Raw genomic sequence first — 15,432 nt, 5'->3', positions numbered from 1 at the left:
CTGTGCACACAATTGCAAATATTGCTAATAACAGCATAACTACTGTTTCGTCATTTATTTATAAAAGATGAGAAAGTAGCTATTTTATAGGACTAGCAGAGGTTTAAAATTGACTAATCTCGATGAATCCCTTTGGAAATTTGGGAAGACGTTTCCTGTGAGACACTGAAGAATTATTAATCGCATTCAGGTCACATAAAGCTCATCTTTATAATAGAGATGCAGAGCAGAAACAGAAAGGGAAACAGTGGGGCCATTGTGCGAAACGCATTGCCTTAAACAATGGTCGTTACAAACAGACAAAAGAATATTAAAAGGCCCAAGAATCAACAGCATCCATAGTAATATTAATGATGGCAATATACATATCGGAGTCAGCTTAGGTTTCTAGGTTATTTCCCATGCTTTTCCTCACAAAATGCATACACCCTTGTGCTAATTAACTGAAACAAACAATGTAGTTTATTGTACAAAGCTCACATATACATGTACAAAACTCACATATACGTATATTACTAAAGGATATGACCTCCGCTATTTTAAAGCAGCTATTTTAAAGTTTGGCATGGAGTCTACTATAGTTTTGAACAGTCACTGTTGATTTTCGGATCCCTGTACCACACTTGAATCAGCACCTGAATGAGCTTCTCCATAGTTGTACAGTCTACAGCACGGAGGCGACTTTTGCATATAGCCCACAAATTCTCAATGGGATTTATGTCCAGGGAATTCCCTGGCCAATCAAGTACCTGTATTTGCTGCTGTGTCATGAATTTCTTCACCACTTTCGATGTGTGACAAGGGGCAATATCCCAGTACTGCCAGGATACCTCTTTTCCAGCTCTGGAATAACACTTTCATAGAACCTCAATATATTGCGGCGAGCACATCATTCCTTCTATTGGCTGCAGGCTTCCGACACCATAATGATCAACTGACTTTTCGTGTTTGTTTTGAGTACAGGATTATGAGTAAGATAGAAAACATGCTTTGTTTCAATTAATTTGCACAAGGGTGTAAAGGCCAAAATTATGAGACCAGGAGGCATAGTATATATTACTGTGTCATCTTAGCTGGAGAAAAGCTTCTATCAGCCACGCTATTCTAAAAGGCTGCAGTATATGTATTCTAGGTAAGCCCAAATGAACAGTGTGAGACTTATTTCAGAGTACAGTGGTACCTCGGGTTAAGTACTTAATTCGTTCCAGAGGTCCGTTCTTAACCTGAAACTATTCTTAACCTGAAGCACCACTTTAGCTAACGGGGCCTCCTGCTGCTGCCGTGCTGCCAGAGCACAATTTCTGTTCTCATCCTGAAGCAAAGTTCTTAACCCAAGGTAACATTTCTGAGTTAGCGGAGTCTGTAACCTGAAGCGTATGTAACCTGAAGCGTATGTAACCCGAGATACCACTGTAAACATGTACAGGTTTAAATTACATACGTAGACTGGCTTTCAGCCCAAAAGTTCATAAAGCAGTTGAGATACAACAGGATAATTTAAAAACAGCATATGAAGTTGTTTTACACCAAGCCAGACCATAGATTCATCCATTTTTATCTATACTGACTAAGGCAAACCCTCCAAGTGTACCCATTTTCCAGGGACAGTCCTGGATTTACAGAATTTGATCTCAGAATGTCCTGCTTTTCCTTAGGACTTCCCTATTTTCAGTGGAGAAATGTTGGAGGGTATGGAGTTATGTGACGCCTGAGCCAAGGAGATAAGTAACTATACAACTGTTAGAAGATGTCAGAAGGCAGCACTGTTTTTTTAAATGTTTAATGTTTTATTGTGTTTTTATATATATTGGAAGCTGTCCAGATGGGTGAGTAATATTAATATTATTATTAATAATAATAGAATAGGTAAAGGTAAAGGGACCCCTAACCATTAGGTCTAGTCGTGGCCGACTCTGGGGTTGCAGTGCTCATCTCACTTTATTGGCCGAGGGAGCCGGCGTACAAGCTTCCAGGTCATGTGGCCAGCGTGACTAAGCCGCTTCTGGCGAACCAGAGCAGTGCACGGAAACGCCGTTTAGCTTCCCGCCGGAGCGGTACCTTTTTATCTACTTGCACTTTGACGTGCTTTCGAACTGCTAGGTGGGCAGGAGCAGTGACCGAGGAACAGGAGCTCACCCCGTTGCAGGGATTCGAACCGCCGACCTTCTGATCGGCAAGTCCTAGGCTCTGTGGTTTAACCCACAGCGCTACCCGCGTCCCAATAATAGAATAGGACATCCCTATTTTCATCAGCAAAATGCTAAGGGGTTTGTCTACACTTCTGCCTAGAAAGCATTGATTTGAGCAGTTTCCCACTGGTCTCTAGGCATGGGTCGAACCAGTTTTACCTTTTCACTGCCACTCCCCACCCCCCAAAAAACCCCACTCTTTAGCACTCAATCGAGAGATTGTTTCAACAAACAAAACTACAATACTGCAAGGGAACCCCCTGAAAGGCTCAGGACAAGTCTGTGATGAAAGTCATTTCGCCCTTTTAATCAGCCTGCATTTATTGATATTTCTTTGTTTTATTGAAGTTTTTAATGATGTTTTAATAGCTCTGTTGTTGATTTCATCCTAATATGTTGCATTCCACACACACACCCTTGCTGTGTATTTATGAATGTAGGGATTTATAGATTTAAAAATACAAAAACAAACGTGGCAGCATGGACACAATTGCCAAGGAGTTCAACATCTGCAATTGCCAAGGGAGCACAGCAGGACAAACCAGCTTGACCTGTCAATCACAGGATGTTGATGTAGCAATATGGACCCAAGTATCCCTACCACAGCTACACACCTATCCATGATATTCCTTTGCGGACATTTCAGGTCAGAGCTGAGAGTACAGAAGAATGAGGAGAAACAGGCAGAGTATTTTTAATATTATAATCCAGATTTCCCCTTATCACAGAAAATACAAATAGTAGCAATAACCTGCTCGGCATCTTCAGGCACTGCTGGTGTAGAAGCTCATTCGTGCATTTTATTGAGAGGTGTATGTTGTGACACTTTGATGAGTGTTCTCTGCCACCACTTTCGTTTGTTCCTCACCCGAGCACAACCTAGTCATTTTGTTTCTAGCGACTCCCAATACCAAACAATACCTATCCCCACAGATTGCTGAACGCCAAAGGCACACCCAGTTTGTAGGCGCTATTGGCCTAGTTCGCACGAGATACCAAGCCAAACTAGGGCTCGCCTGGAATCCACAAAACATGCAGGCTCCGGGAGATGAACTTGCAGCTGTTTTGTTCCTTCCTGATTGTTTTTGGTTCTACTGAGTGTGTCATACAAATCCAGTTTGATCTTGGCTACAGCTTGCGGTTGGTGAGCACAGAGCTTAACTGTGAGTCTGAGTTTGGACAACACAAGCTGTGTTCACACTCTCATTTACTGTGCACTCCATAGCTGTCAGCTTAAAGATTTGAAAATAAGGGACCAGCAGCCAAAATAAGGGACCTGCAGCCTCACCTGTTCCAGGCACTCCAGTCTTCCTGTCCTCCTGCAGTCTGGTCAAACTCATGCTGGTAGCTTCAAGAACACTGTCCAACCAACTTTGTAACCAAAGGTTCAACTGAATAGAATCTGAATCACATGCACCACAAGGCCTATGCAGCCTCAACTTAAAATGGCTCCCCGGCCTGGCTTTGCACTGCAAAGTTTGCAGCAGCACGTGCAACAAAATGGCGTCCAGCATTCAAAAAACCCCTCAGCTTGCATTAACTAGCCACACACAAGGCATGCAAGCTCCACCCCCCAGTCGTTCTTAGACTTCTTATTGGGTGAGCAACACAGCCAAGCAACACAGTTGGAGCCTCTCTCCTCCCTCGCCAGCAGGGAGGCAGGGAGAGGAGCTGCTTCCTTTGAAATTTAAGGGACATCATTTAAGGGACATTTAAGGGACATCCATCAATAAGGGACAGCAGCGGGACATGGCGCTGGAATAAGAGACTGTCCCTTCAAATAAGGGACACTTGTCAGCTATGCGGTGTTCACAGTGCCGGGTTTTTACTCTGTGTTCACATAATGTTCTCCAAAAAGCATCTGCACCCTGTACTTTGTTGTAAAATACTACTGCACAATGCATTGTTTTTCGCACCAGCTTCACACAGAGTGCTGTTTTGCGCTTCACCTCAGGTGCCAAAATGTCTTGGACTGGCCCGAGATTGGAGTCTTCCTAATTTGTCTGCAGCCAAGGCATGAGCACCTTGGTATGAGGATAAAGGCACCTCCACCCTGTCAATGCCCCCTGGTGCGTATACAAACTGAAACAGCATCTGACACTAATTTGTGTTAATGTGAACAGCTGGGGGGAGGGTTAAGTGCTGTGAAACCGGTAAAAAAACAACTTCGCTGCACTTTAAGCTGGTAATGTGAACATGCCTTAAGCCAAACTTTGGCTTAGCTCAGTGTGTCATGGGACAAAAAAGGACCAAGGAAGAACATAAGAACTGCAAACACCTCTCCGAGAGCCTGCATGTTTGTGCAGTCCTGGTAGACATGGTTTGGCTTACATAAGAGGACCTTCTGGTGGTTCCCTCACTGCGAGAAGTACAGTGGTAACCTCTGGATGCGAACGGGATCCATTCCAGAGCCCTGTTTGCATCCTGAAGAGAACGCAACCCGCATCTGAGCATGTGTGGGTTGCAATTCGCTGCTTCCGCGCATGCGAGTGACGTCATTTTGAGCGTCTGCCCATGCGCAAGTGGCAAAACCCGGAAGTAATGGCTCCATTACTTCTGGGTCACCGCGGAGCGCAACCCGAAAACGCTCAACCTGAAGCTACTTCAACCCGAGGTATGACTGTAAAGCTACAAGGAACCAGGCAGAGGGTCTTCCCGGTAGTGGCGCCCGTCCTGTGGAACGCCCTTCCATCAGATGTCAAGGAAATAAACATCTGGCTTTTAGAAGACATCTGAAGGCAGCCCTGTTTAGGGAAGTTTTTAATGTTTGACGTTTTATCACATTTTTAATATTATTATTAATATTCTGTTGGGAGCCACCCAAAGTGGCTGGGGAAACCAAGCCAGATGGGCAGGGTATAAATTATTACTATTATTATTACTACTACTACTACTACTACAAAGTTGTGCGAATCATGCCATCCTCTCAAGATCTCTACATGGTAAGTGTGGGGAATTATCTTGGAGTTTGTAATCACACAACAAACATCAGGCTTGATTTTTTAAAAAGTACTGAAGACTTGTGCAGGATTTACTTATCACTCATGTGAAAGCCTTATAGCATCCCTATTACCTGTTTACTGAGCGTTCGTCCCAGTTTGCTTGCACAAAGCTTGCATGAAGGTTAGATTGTCTGATGAAAATAGGGACGTCCTAAGGAAAAGCAGGATATTCTGGGATCAAATCAGAAACTGGGATGGCTTCCTTATTTTCCGGGACTGTCCCTGGAAAATAGGAACACTTGGAGGGGCTGTTCTGAAAGAACTGCTTGAGATGTAAGGCCCCAGTCTGCATACCCTCCAATATTTATCCAATGAAAATAGGGACATCCTATTCCGTACCTTCTAACATTTCTCTGATGAAAATAGAGACGTCCCAAGGAAAAGCACAATGACAAACCTAGACAGCATCTTAAAAAGTAGAGACAGCAAAGGTCCGTATAGTTAAAGCTATGGTTTTCCCAGTAGTGATGTATGGAAGTGAGAGCTGGACCATACAGAAGGCTGATCGCCAAAGAATTGATGCTTTTGAATTATGGTGCTGGAGGAGACTCTTGAGAGTCCCATGGACTGCAAGAAGATCAAACCGATCCATTCTTAAGGAAATCAGCCCTGAGTGCTCACTGGAAGGACAGATCCTGAAGCTGAGGCTCCAATACTTTGGCCACCTCATGAGAAGAGAAGCCTCCATGGAAAAGACCCTGATGTTGGGAAAGATGGAGGGCACAAGGAGAAGGGGACGACAGAGGTTGAGATGGTTGGACAGTGTTCTCGAAGCTACCAGCATGAGTTTGACCAAACTGCGGGAGACAATGGAAGACAGGCGTGCCTGGCGTGCTCTAGTCCATGGGGTCATGAAGAGTCAGACACGACTAAACGACTAAACAACAACAACAAGGAAAAGCAAGAGATGCGGGTGGCGCTGTGGGTTAAACCACAGAGCCTAGGACTTGCCGATCAGAAGGTCAGCAGTTCGAATCCACGCAACGGGGTGAGCTCCCGTTGCTCAGTCCCTGCTCCCGCCAACCTAGCAGTTCGAAAGCACGTCAAAGTGCAAGTAGATAAATAGTTACCGCTCAGGCGGGAAGGTAAACGATGTTTCCGTGCGCTGCTCTGGTTCGCCAAAAGCGGCTTAGTCATGCTGGCCACATGACCCGGAAGCTGTACGCCGGCTCCCTCAGCCAGTAAAGCGAGATGAGCGCCGCAACCCCAGAGTGGTCCGCGACTGGACCTAATGGCCAGGGGTCCCTTTACCTTTACCTTAAGGAAAGGCAGGACATTCTGGGATCAAATCAGAAACCAGGCTGGCTTCTGTAAATCTGGGACTGTCCCTGGAAAATAGGGCAGTTGGGGGTGTCTGTGTCTGTAAGCACCCTAATGGAGACCCCCTTTCCATGCTGTTGCTCTCTTGCCCCAATTTATTCTCATAACTAATGTCCAGAACTTTGATCTGCCCTTCATGAATGTTAATGATAGCAAGCAGGCAGCGCATACTTAATTGTTCTTGTATCCTGACCTGACTCACACGTTGTAAATGAAAGAACAGCTAAAAGGTAAGCTTCCCCTGAGCCTTTCTGGGGCATGGTGCACTATGCAGCCGAAGCACTTGTGAAGCTACTTTATGAGGAGGACACATAGGAAGGTAGGAGCATGGCGTTATTGAAATGCCCTACTTCTCACGCCCAAGCAATGGAAAATTTAAAGCGCTGCTTTTTGTGCTGTAGTAAATTGTCTCAGTCTTTGGTGAACTATGTCTTGGTTTGATGGTAAGTTACCTAGATAGTCACATCGTTCTGTTTATGCAGACAGATCCAGGCCACATTGCAGTATTCAGCTTGAAGAAGAAGAAAACTGCTCATACAATCAGTCTGCTCCATACATCCTGCTGTCCTATTCATCAGTGTCAGTTCCTACCTGTCTCTGGTAAACCACTGTATCTTTTTCATTGTTGTTGCTGTTGTTGTTGTCATAATAATAATAATAATAATAATAATAATACAGTGGTACTTCTGGATACGAACGGGGGCCGTTCCAGAGCCCCGTTCCAGAGCCCCGAACTTCCAGAGTTTTCATCCTGAAGCAAACGTAAGATGCGACTGTGCGTATGCCGCGTTTTGCCGCTTCCGCGCATGCGCGTGACGTCATTTTGAGCGTCTGCGCATGCGCGAGCAGCGAAACCCAGAAGTTACTTCTGGGTCGCCACAGAGCGCAACCTGAAAATACTTAACTTGAAGCTACTTCAACCCGAGGTATGACTGTAAAAATAATAATATATCATCATCATCATTATTTATACCCCGCCCATCTGGCTGGGTTTCCCCAGCCACTCTGGGCGGCTCCCAACAGAATATTAAAAACACAATTGTTGTGTTGTGAAATCCCACTGTTCAATGCATGGTTATTCAAACTAGCTTCACGCCAGCGTTGCAGGGCCGGCCTACCCATGAGGCAAGGTGACAGCAGGATCCACAAGGGCAGCAGATCCCAATGTAAGAAAAGTGAGGTCTCTACAAGTTAAATCTGGAAGGCACTTGTATTTTGACTCTAGTGCACATGTGTGTAAATTTATTCTCATGGGATAAAACACACAATCTCTGTAAACATTGCTGAATGGGTGTCAGAGAGTCTAGGATAACTACAACCAGATCTTTTTTGGACGTTGTTCCTGTAAAAGTGCTTTTTAAAAGGTGGGGACTGGGGTGCAAAATGGCAACTGTGCTCTTGCGATAAAAAAAATTGGGAAAATGGTGTCTCAGGTCTTGGCTTAAAAGTGTTGGAGGGTATGAGATTTGGGGGTGCGATTTCCCCCACACCTGGTGCTGAGGTAACTTCAAAGCAACCCATTACAATCCATTGCAGCCTAACAGGATGGCCCCTCACACCTAAACATAAATTTGCAAATCTGTCTGTGCTTTGCTACCCAGAGCTTAAATTCATGACTTTCCACATAACTCTTTTCTCACGCATGTAGTACTGTACAGCAGGACATGCAGGTCGGGGCAAAAAATAAATAAATAGGAGGGCACATTCTGCTGAGGCAGCCTTTCTCAACCTGTGGGTCCCCAGATGTTGTTGAACTACAACTCCCATCACCCCTAGCTAGCAAGGCCAGAGCTTAGGGATGATGGGAGTTGTAGTCCAACAACATCTGGGGACCCACAGGTTGAGAACTGCTGTGAGGGACAAACTTTGTTCCACATGCTAAATTTCTGAAAGAGAGGAAAAGAAAGATTAGGTGGTGGGGAGGAGGGCAATAATAATAATAATAATTTATTATTTGTACCCTGCCCATCTGGCTGGGTTTCCCCAGCCACTCTGGGCAGTTTCCAACAAAACACTAAAATACAATAACCTATTAAACATTAAAAGCTTCCCTAAACAGAGCTGCCTTTAGATGTCTTCTAAAAGTTTGGTAGTTACTTTTCTCTTTGACATCTGGAGGGAGGGCGTTCCACAGGGCGGGTGCCACTACCGAGAAGGCCCTCTGCCTGGTTCCCTGTAACTTGGCTTCTCGCAGCGAGGGAACTGCCAGAAGGCCCTCGGCACTGGATCTCAGTGTCCGGGCAGAACGATGGAGGTGGAGACGTTCCTTCAGGTATACTGGACCGAGGCCGTTTAGGGCTTTAAAGGTCAGCACCAACACTTTGAATTGTGCTCGGAAACATACTGGGAGCCAGTGTAGGTCTTTCAAGACCGGTGTTATATGGTCTCGGCGCCCGCTCCCAGTCACCAGTCTAGCTACCACATTCTGGATTAGTTGTAGTTTCTGGGTCACCTTCAAAGTTAGCCCCACGTGGAGCACATTGCAGTAGTCCAAGCGGGAGATAACCAGAGCATGCACCATTCTGGCGAGACAGGTAGGGTCTCAGCCTGCGTACCAGGTGGAGCTGATAAACAGCTGCCCTGGACACAGAACTGACCTGTGCCTCCATGGACAGCTGTGAGTCCAGAATGACTCCCAGGCTGCGCACCTGGTCCTTCAGGCCTTGTGGGAAGCTACTTCTCTCCCCCACCTTCCTCTCTCAAATACTATGCAGATAACTATGCTCATAATGGGGGCTTCTGGGCTACACTGGCACAAAACTGCTTGATTCTGGAGCCCCAGAACCTGTTGACTTCTGAGGGATGGGGCTCAGTGTTCCCATGCTACATCTCTGTGGATGGGAACTGGAAGTGACGACATGAAATCCTTGCCCTGGTTTGCTCGTCCTTGGGGGCAGGATGTGGAGAGATGGGGGGGGGGGAGAGAGAGAGAGAGAAAGGAAAGAAGCGAGAAGGGGTTTCTCCAGCCAAGTCAGGAGCTGGGATGGGCATTTGGAGAGGATTCCTTTTAAAAATATATATATATATTTATTAGATATTTAATAGTTACAGAAAGAAAAAGGATAAAAAAGAAAAGAAAAAACAGTAAAAAAATTTAACAAACAATACATCAAAAATAGAAAGAAAAAACAGTACAACCAAACAACAAGAAAAAACAAAAACTTTTAAAAACACATCCAAATTTCATATCTTTATCTTTCATTTGCTTGTTTCCTCACGCCTCCCTTTTTGTATTCTAGTTCAAATTAGCTGGTTCAGCAAATCCTTTCCCTCTTTCTCAATTTTTATCCTATAATTTATCTTAACACAGTTTAACTTTACATTTTCCACCTTAACCCATTAACAATCAATTTTTATATAATTCTTAATAACACTTCTGCTAAAACCATATAACTTCATTCCAGTATTCTTCTAACATTCATTAATTTTACAATATTTCTGTAAATATACTTTAATTTTTTTCCAATCTTCTTCCATCAACTCTTCTCCCTGGTCTCGGATGGAGAGGATTCCTAACTTGGCAGAAAGAGAAAGCGTCGGGAGAGGGAAAGAAGCAGCAAAATGGAAAAGCAGGACAAACTGCATCCTGTATTTGACTCAGTACAGGACATAGCACTTTACATTGAAATACGGGACAATCCTGTATTATACAGAACGGGTGGCAACCCTATAGCCCCTGTTGTATTACCAACACCTATATGAAACCTGGATGAGTAACGATGGTTCAACACACTATGGTCCTGAAATTATACCTACAGAAGGGGGACAGGGCGACTTAATAGCACAGTTGCGCACGTGTTGCATTGACTCATATCCTACTTAAATGGAGCGTGTGTACGGCCGCCTTAAGGCTCAAGGCCTAGAAAGGAGAAACCGCTTTGCTTCAACATTGCCCTGTAGCTCAGGGAACTCTACTTGGTAATATATATTGTATTTAAATAAAAAGAAGACCATTAGCTTATCGTGGCTGTTTGAGGTGTGGTGATTTATGGTGTTTAGTCACTCATTAGAAATGCATTTATTTTAAAGACTTTCCAACCTTCCCTCTGCACTCGGAACTGTTGGAAACATCAATAAATGTGGGAATGGGAGAGACGTTAAACGACTCCTTCTCAGGTCCAGAGTCTTCGTTCCGCTTGCGGTTTGGTCATTTTTATCAGCGATGATTTATCCATTAATACACATGGGTGATGTTTATTGCCGCATGGGCGAAGAATAATGACTTGAGAAATTATACTTGGCTCCGTTGCTCCGTGGGCAACCTTTGTCATGTTTCAGCAGCGGGACAATCCAAATACGGTAAGCCGTTGGCACAGCACGGCACATAATTGTGCCGAACACTGCCTTGGATTGAGATTTCTCTCCTCAGGTGCTGGTTCCATCGCCTCCGAGTCCTCTGAGGTAACCGGGGAGTGTGCAGCCACTGAATCTTCCATCCTGTTCTCTTTGCCAACCTTCTTGTCCCACGCAGGTTTCTACTTCCCCATCCTCAAACACACAGGGGAGAAGAATGAAGGAAGGAACCGAAGGAAAGGATGGGCAAATTCGCCCCACTTCCTTGGCACATGAGAAAGGGCCTGCCACGTTGAAGGCATAGTCCCTGGTGGGCACCATCCAAACCTCAGGGGCATCAGGAATCACGAAAAGTGCCCCAGCAGATCTTGCTGATCAAGTCAGAGCATAGGGAACCAGGGTCCTGGTTGTTTATGGCTTTGTACATACAGTAGTATCTTACATTGAAATACAGGACAATCCTGTATTATTATTATTCTGCTACTACTACTACTACTACTACTACTACTACTAATAATAATAATAATAATACAGTGGTACCTCAGGTTAAGTACTTAATTCGTTCCGGAGGTCCGTCCTTAACCTGAAACTGTTCTTAACCTGAAGCACCACTTTAGCTAATGGGGCCTCCTGCTGCCGCCGCACTGCCGGAGCACGATTTCTGTTCTCATCCTGAAGCAAAACTCTTAACCCGAGGTACTATTTCTGGGTTAGCGGAGTCTGTAACCTGAAGTGTATGTAACCTGAAGTGTACGTAACCGAAGGTACCACTGTAATAATTCATTTATAACCCACCCATCTGGCTGGGTTTTCCCAGCCACTCTGGGCAGCTTCCAACGAAAGATTAAAACTACATTAACACATCAGTCATTAAAAACTTCCCTAAACAGGGCTGCCTTCAGATGTCTTCTAAACATCAGATGGTTGCTTATTTCTTTGACATCTGATGGGAGGGCGTTCCACAGGGCAGGCGCCACAACCGAGAAGGCCCTCTGCCTGGTTCCCTGTAACTTTGTTTCTCACAGAAGGCCCTTGGCGCTGGAACCTCACTGAACGATGGGGGTGGAGACTCTCCTTCAGGTATACTTCAGGTATATAAATAGAATAAAATAAAGCCTTGAACTTGGACAAGCTGCAATCAGCAACCAGTTACGGTATATTTATTGTTACAGATTTTCAGCCTTATGATAAGTCAGGGAGATGGAGCCCGTCTCGGACATCAGATTTAGCTTACCATTAAAGGACAACAAGTGGTCAGTTGTTTAATTGTTTTGTTTATTCATACCACTAAGCAGGATGCTATTATGGTTTTATTTTTATTTTCCCCACAGGCACCAAAACATCCTCAGGATATGAAACCTCACTATAAGACAAAGCCAGCCGCCTCATACTAGGTCAGAACATTTGTTCATCTAGCACAACAGTCTTTACAGAACTGACAGCAGCTCTTCAGACAGCCCTACCTGGACCCAGAGATGTCAACCTGAAGATGCTGAATATAAGACTTGAGACCTTTTCCGTTGCAACTTAGATGCTCTAGTGTGGAGGTTGATCACTGCAGATGGTGACAGCAGCCACGAAATTAAGAGACGCCTGCTTCTTGGGAGGAAAGCAATGGCAAACCTAGACAGCATTTTAAAAAGTAGAGACATCACCTTGCCAACAAAGGTCCGTATAGTAAAAGCTATGGTTTTCCCAGTAGTGATGTATGGAAGTGAGAGCTGGACCATAAAGAAGGCTGATCGCCAAAGAATTGACGCTTTTGAATTATGGTGCTGGAGGAGACTCTTGAGAGTCCCATGGACTGCAAGAAGATCAAACCTATCCACATTCTTAAGGAAATCAGCCCTGAGTGCTCACTGGAAGGACAGATCGTGAAGCAGATGCTCCAATACTCTGGCCACCTCATGAGAAGAGAAGACTCACTGGAAAAGACCCTAATGTTGGGAAAGATGGAGGGCACAAGGAGAAGGGGACGGCACAGGACGAGATGGTTAGACAGTGTTCTCGAAGCTACAAACATGAATCTGACCAAACTGCGGGTGGCAGTGGAAAACAGAAGTGCCTGGCGTGCTCTGGTCCATGGGGTCACGAAGAGTCGGACACGACTGAACGACTAAACAACAACAAGAAGTGTGGAGGTTCTACAGTCCCGTTCTTAATGTGGTTCAACATACGGCCCCGAAGTCTTTGTTTTCTCAGTTTTGCCTGAGGTTTAAATGCCTGAGTCAAGTGCTTAAATGGCAAAGTAAGGTCCATTATAGAATTTAAAATGAATTAAAGTCCTTCCTATAAGAAAAGCAAATAATCCCTAGCAAATGTGGCATGGAAACTTGTTTCTTTACTGAGATGTTTTCTTCCGCTTGACTCAAAGAAATAGATGTGTTGTTGTGAAGTTGATTTTAGCAGATCAACAACTAGTCACTGAATGATGCACTTTTCAGTTTACAAAAAAATAGCTCTTAACGATATTAGATTTATTTGCAAAGCTCCTGTAGCCTGAGAGAAAATAAAATCTAAACAGTCATCTACACTTAATTCCAGTTGTGAATAACATTCTCAGAAAACCACAAAGGGTATAAATTAATCATGCTATTTTTCTTGCACTGATTGCATAATTTCAGCTACCGGGTTCAATGTTGAACTAGAAAACTACCAGCTTTCAAAATATGTATTTTAACTTCTTGACTGCTTTGAGTGACTCTTGAAAGTATTTGCTAAGCTTTTAGATTTAAACATCATTTTCTAATTTGCAACATGAGAAGGAATTGTGTAGCTGTGTGAAAATTAACTATTCATCTGATTTGTTTCCTTTGATGCCTTACATGCCATTTTTGTTTTATTTCTGTATGCTGTTTGTTCAATAAAGATGGGGATGGGTGGGTGAGTACAATCCATTAAATGGAAGCTGTTTGCTTAATAATGCAGAACCCAGCCTTATTTTACATCCTTTTTTGTATGCTTGTTATTGCTATTTATGCTGCAAGAAGTGCTTCTTTTTTTTTGAAAAACAGAAAGGCAAGGTTCTTTTTTCTTTTTAAAAATATGTTTTCATCATATAAAACCAGTGCAGGAAAAACATCATGCCATGCTTAATAATATATGGATCCATAATGGGACCACCCATCAAAAGGGAGGTATCAAGTAGCTTAAGGAAACCCCTAGATTTTCAGAATAGTGTTGCACGCCACCCCAATATCTGAGTGGGGCAAGATTCCAGGCGCTTACCCATCGTTTATGTTTCCTTTTGGAAATGAGGCAAAGCAGAGACCTTGGTGTCTTTTTGATATATGGTTTATTTACACATATATACATCCTGAGCCCATGATGGAGGGGTTGACAGCATCAACACCCAAAATGGTCTTGTTTGTCCCATAGTTTGTCCTTAGATTCAGATATAAGTCAACCATCTTGTTCTGACCCTCTTTCTAGCTTGCTGCCCTTTACCAGCCTGCAACCTTAAATACATCAATTCAAGCTCTGGCTTTGTCTTCGAACTAATTCTGAGTTGATTTGTCATCTGCCACAGGGTCTTTGATTTCTCAGTGGCTCATTACCTTTCCTTTGTTCTCATAATGGCCCATTTCCCTGAACACAGAAAGCTGGGTCTAGCATCCAGTTTAACTCACCAAGCCTTCTGAATTCTAACACCTACTGGACCCAGGAATTTAGGAGAGTCTGGCACCCACAAACTCATAGCAATGAAAAAAAGAAGGGGGTGACTAAGTCCCATCCCACTGCTAAAAAACCCTATCAAAAGAGGATTGAGCTCAGTCGCCACAGAATGTTGACTGACTGTTGAGGGAGGGAAACAGAAAACCAGAGGGTGGAGGAAGACTGGACTGGGTTGGCAGAATCCTGAACAGGGGTTAATTACGCTGCATTGAAACATTTAAAACTTCATGTTGTTAAGTTTGCAATACTTCGGAGTGTTGATGGAGGGGTTTTTATGTAGGTGTTTTTGGACTTTTACATGTGGTTTGTTGCCTCCAAGAATGCAGTCTACTGACATTCCAGGAATCATGTTGAATAATCATAAGTTCTTAGTATACACACACACACACATGTGTATATATATATATATATATATATATATTACCATTAATGTGCAGGGAACTGTACAGCTTAACAATAAAAGACAGATCCTTTTTCTGAGTAATACTCTCTCTCTCTCTCTCTCACTCACTCACTCTCTCTCTCTCTCACACACACACACACACAACATATATATAGCTCTTTTTTTCAGTGCAATCTAACTCTATTGATGCACAGATGCTAGAACTCCCCAAAAAGGGGACATGCAGCAAGTTTCAGGGCTATGCTGCAAATAAGTAGTTACCGTACTTGCTAAAAAGAAAACCAAGATGTGTTTGATTTGGGGACAGTTTCGCTGCCACCCTTGAAGCCCCACCCATCCATCATGGCTTCGTTGCAAAGATCTCCAAGAATTTCAAGCCCAGCCTTAAGAGCTAAAATCTGATCAGATGACCATACACAAAACACTATTAGAGAAAAGAAACGGGTCAAGGATTCTACCTGAAGCATGGGTTACACGGGCGAAGAGGCAAACGATTTAGAGGCTGCGTGTTTTCCTTGAGGGGAAGAGAGGAGAAGCAGAACTTATCCAC

General features: G+C 43.9%; 1 long non-coding RNA gene across 1 annotated transcript; it reads left to right on the top strand.

Annotated features, from left to right (window-relative positions):
• Positions 1 to 5,095: 5,095 nt before the first annotated feature.
• Positions 5,096 to 13,641, top strand: LOC310665352. Its single transcript, XR_014505425.1, has 4 exons — positions 5,096 to 5,131; positions 6,994 to 7,111; positions 12,136 to 12,351; positions 12,946 to 13,641. It is a non-coding gene; the product is annotated as an uncharacterized lncRNA (long non-coding RNA).
• Positions 13,642 to 15,432: the final 1,791 nt, after the last annotated feature.

The sequence above is a fragment of the Podarcis tiliguerta genome (assembly GCF_965153285.1).
Source record: "Podarcis tiliguerta genome assembly, chromosome: 1".
Classification (NCBI taxonomy): Eukaryota; Metazoa; Chordata; class Lepidosauria; order Squamata; family Lacertidae; genus Podarcis; species Podarcis tiliguerta.
The sequence above is the reverse complement of the archived record's forward strand: the minus strand, read 5'-3'. Positions and strand labels throughout refer to the sequence as shown.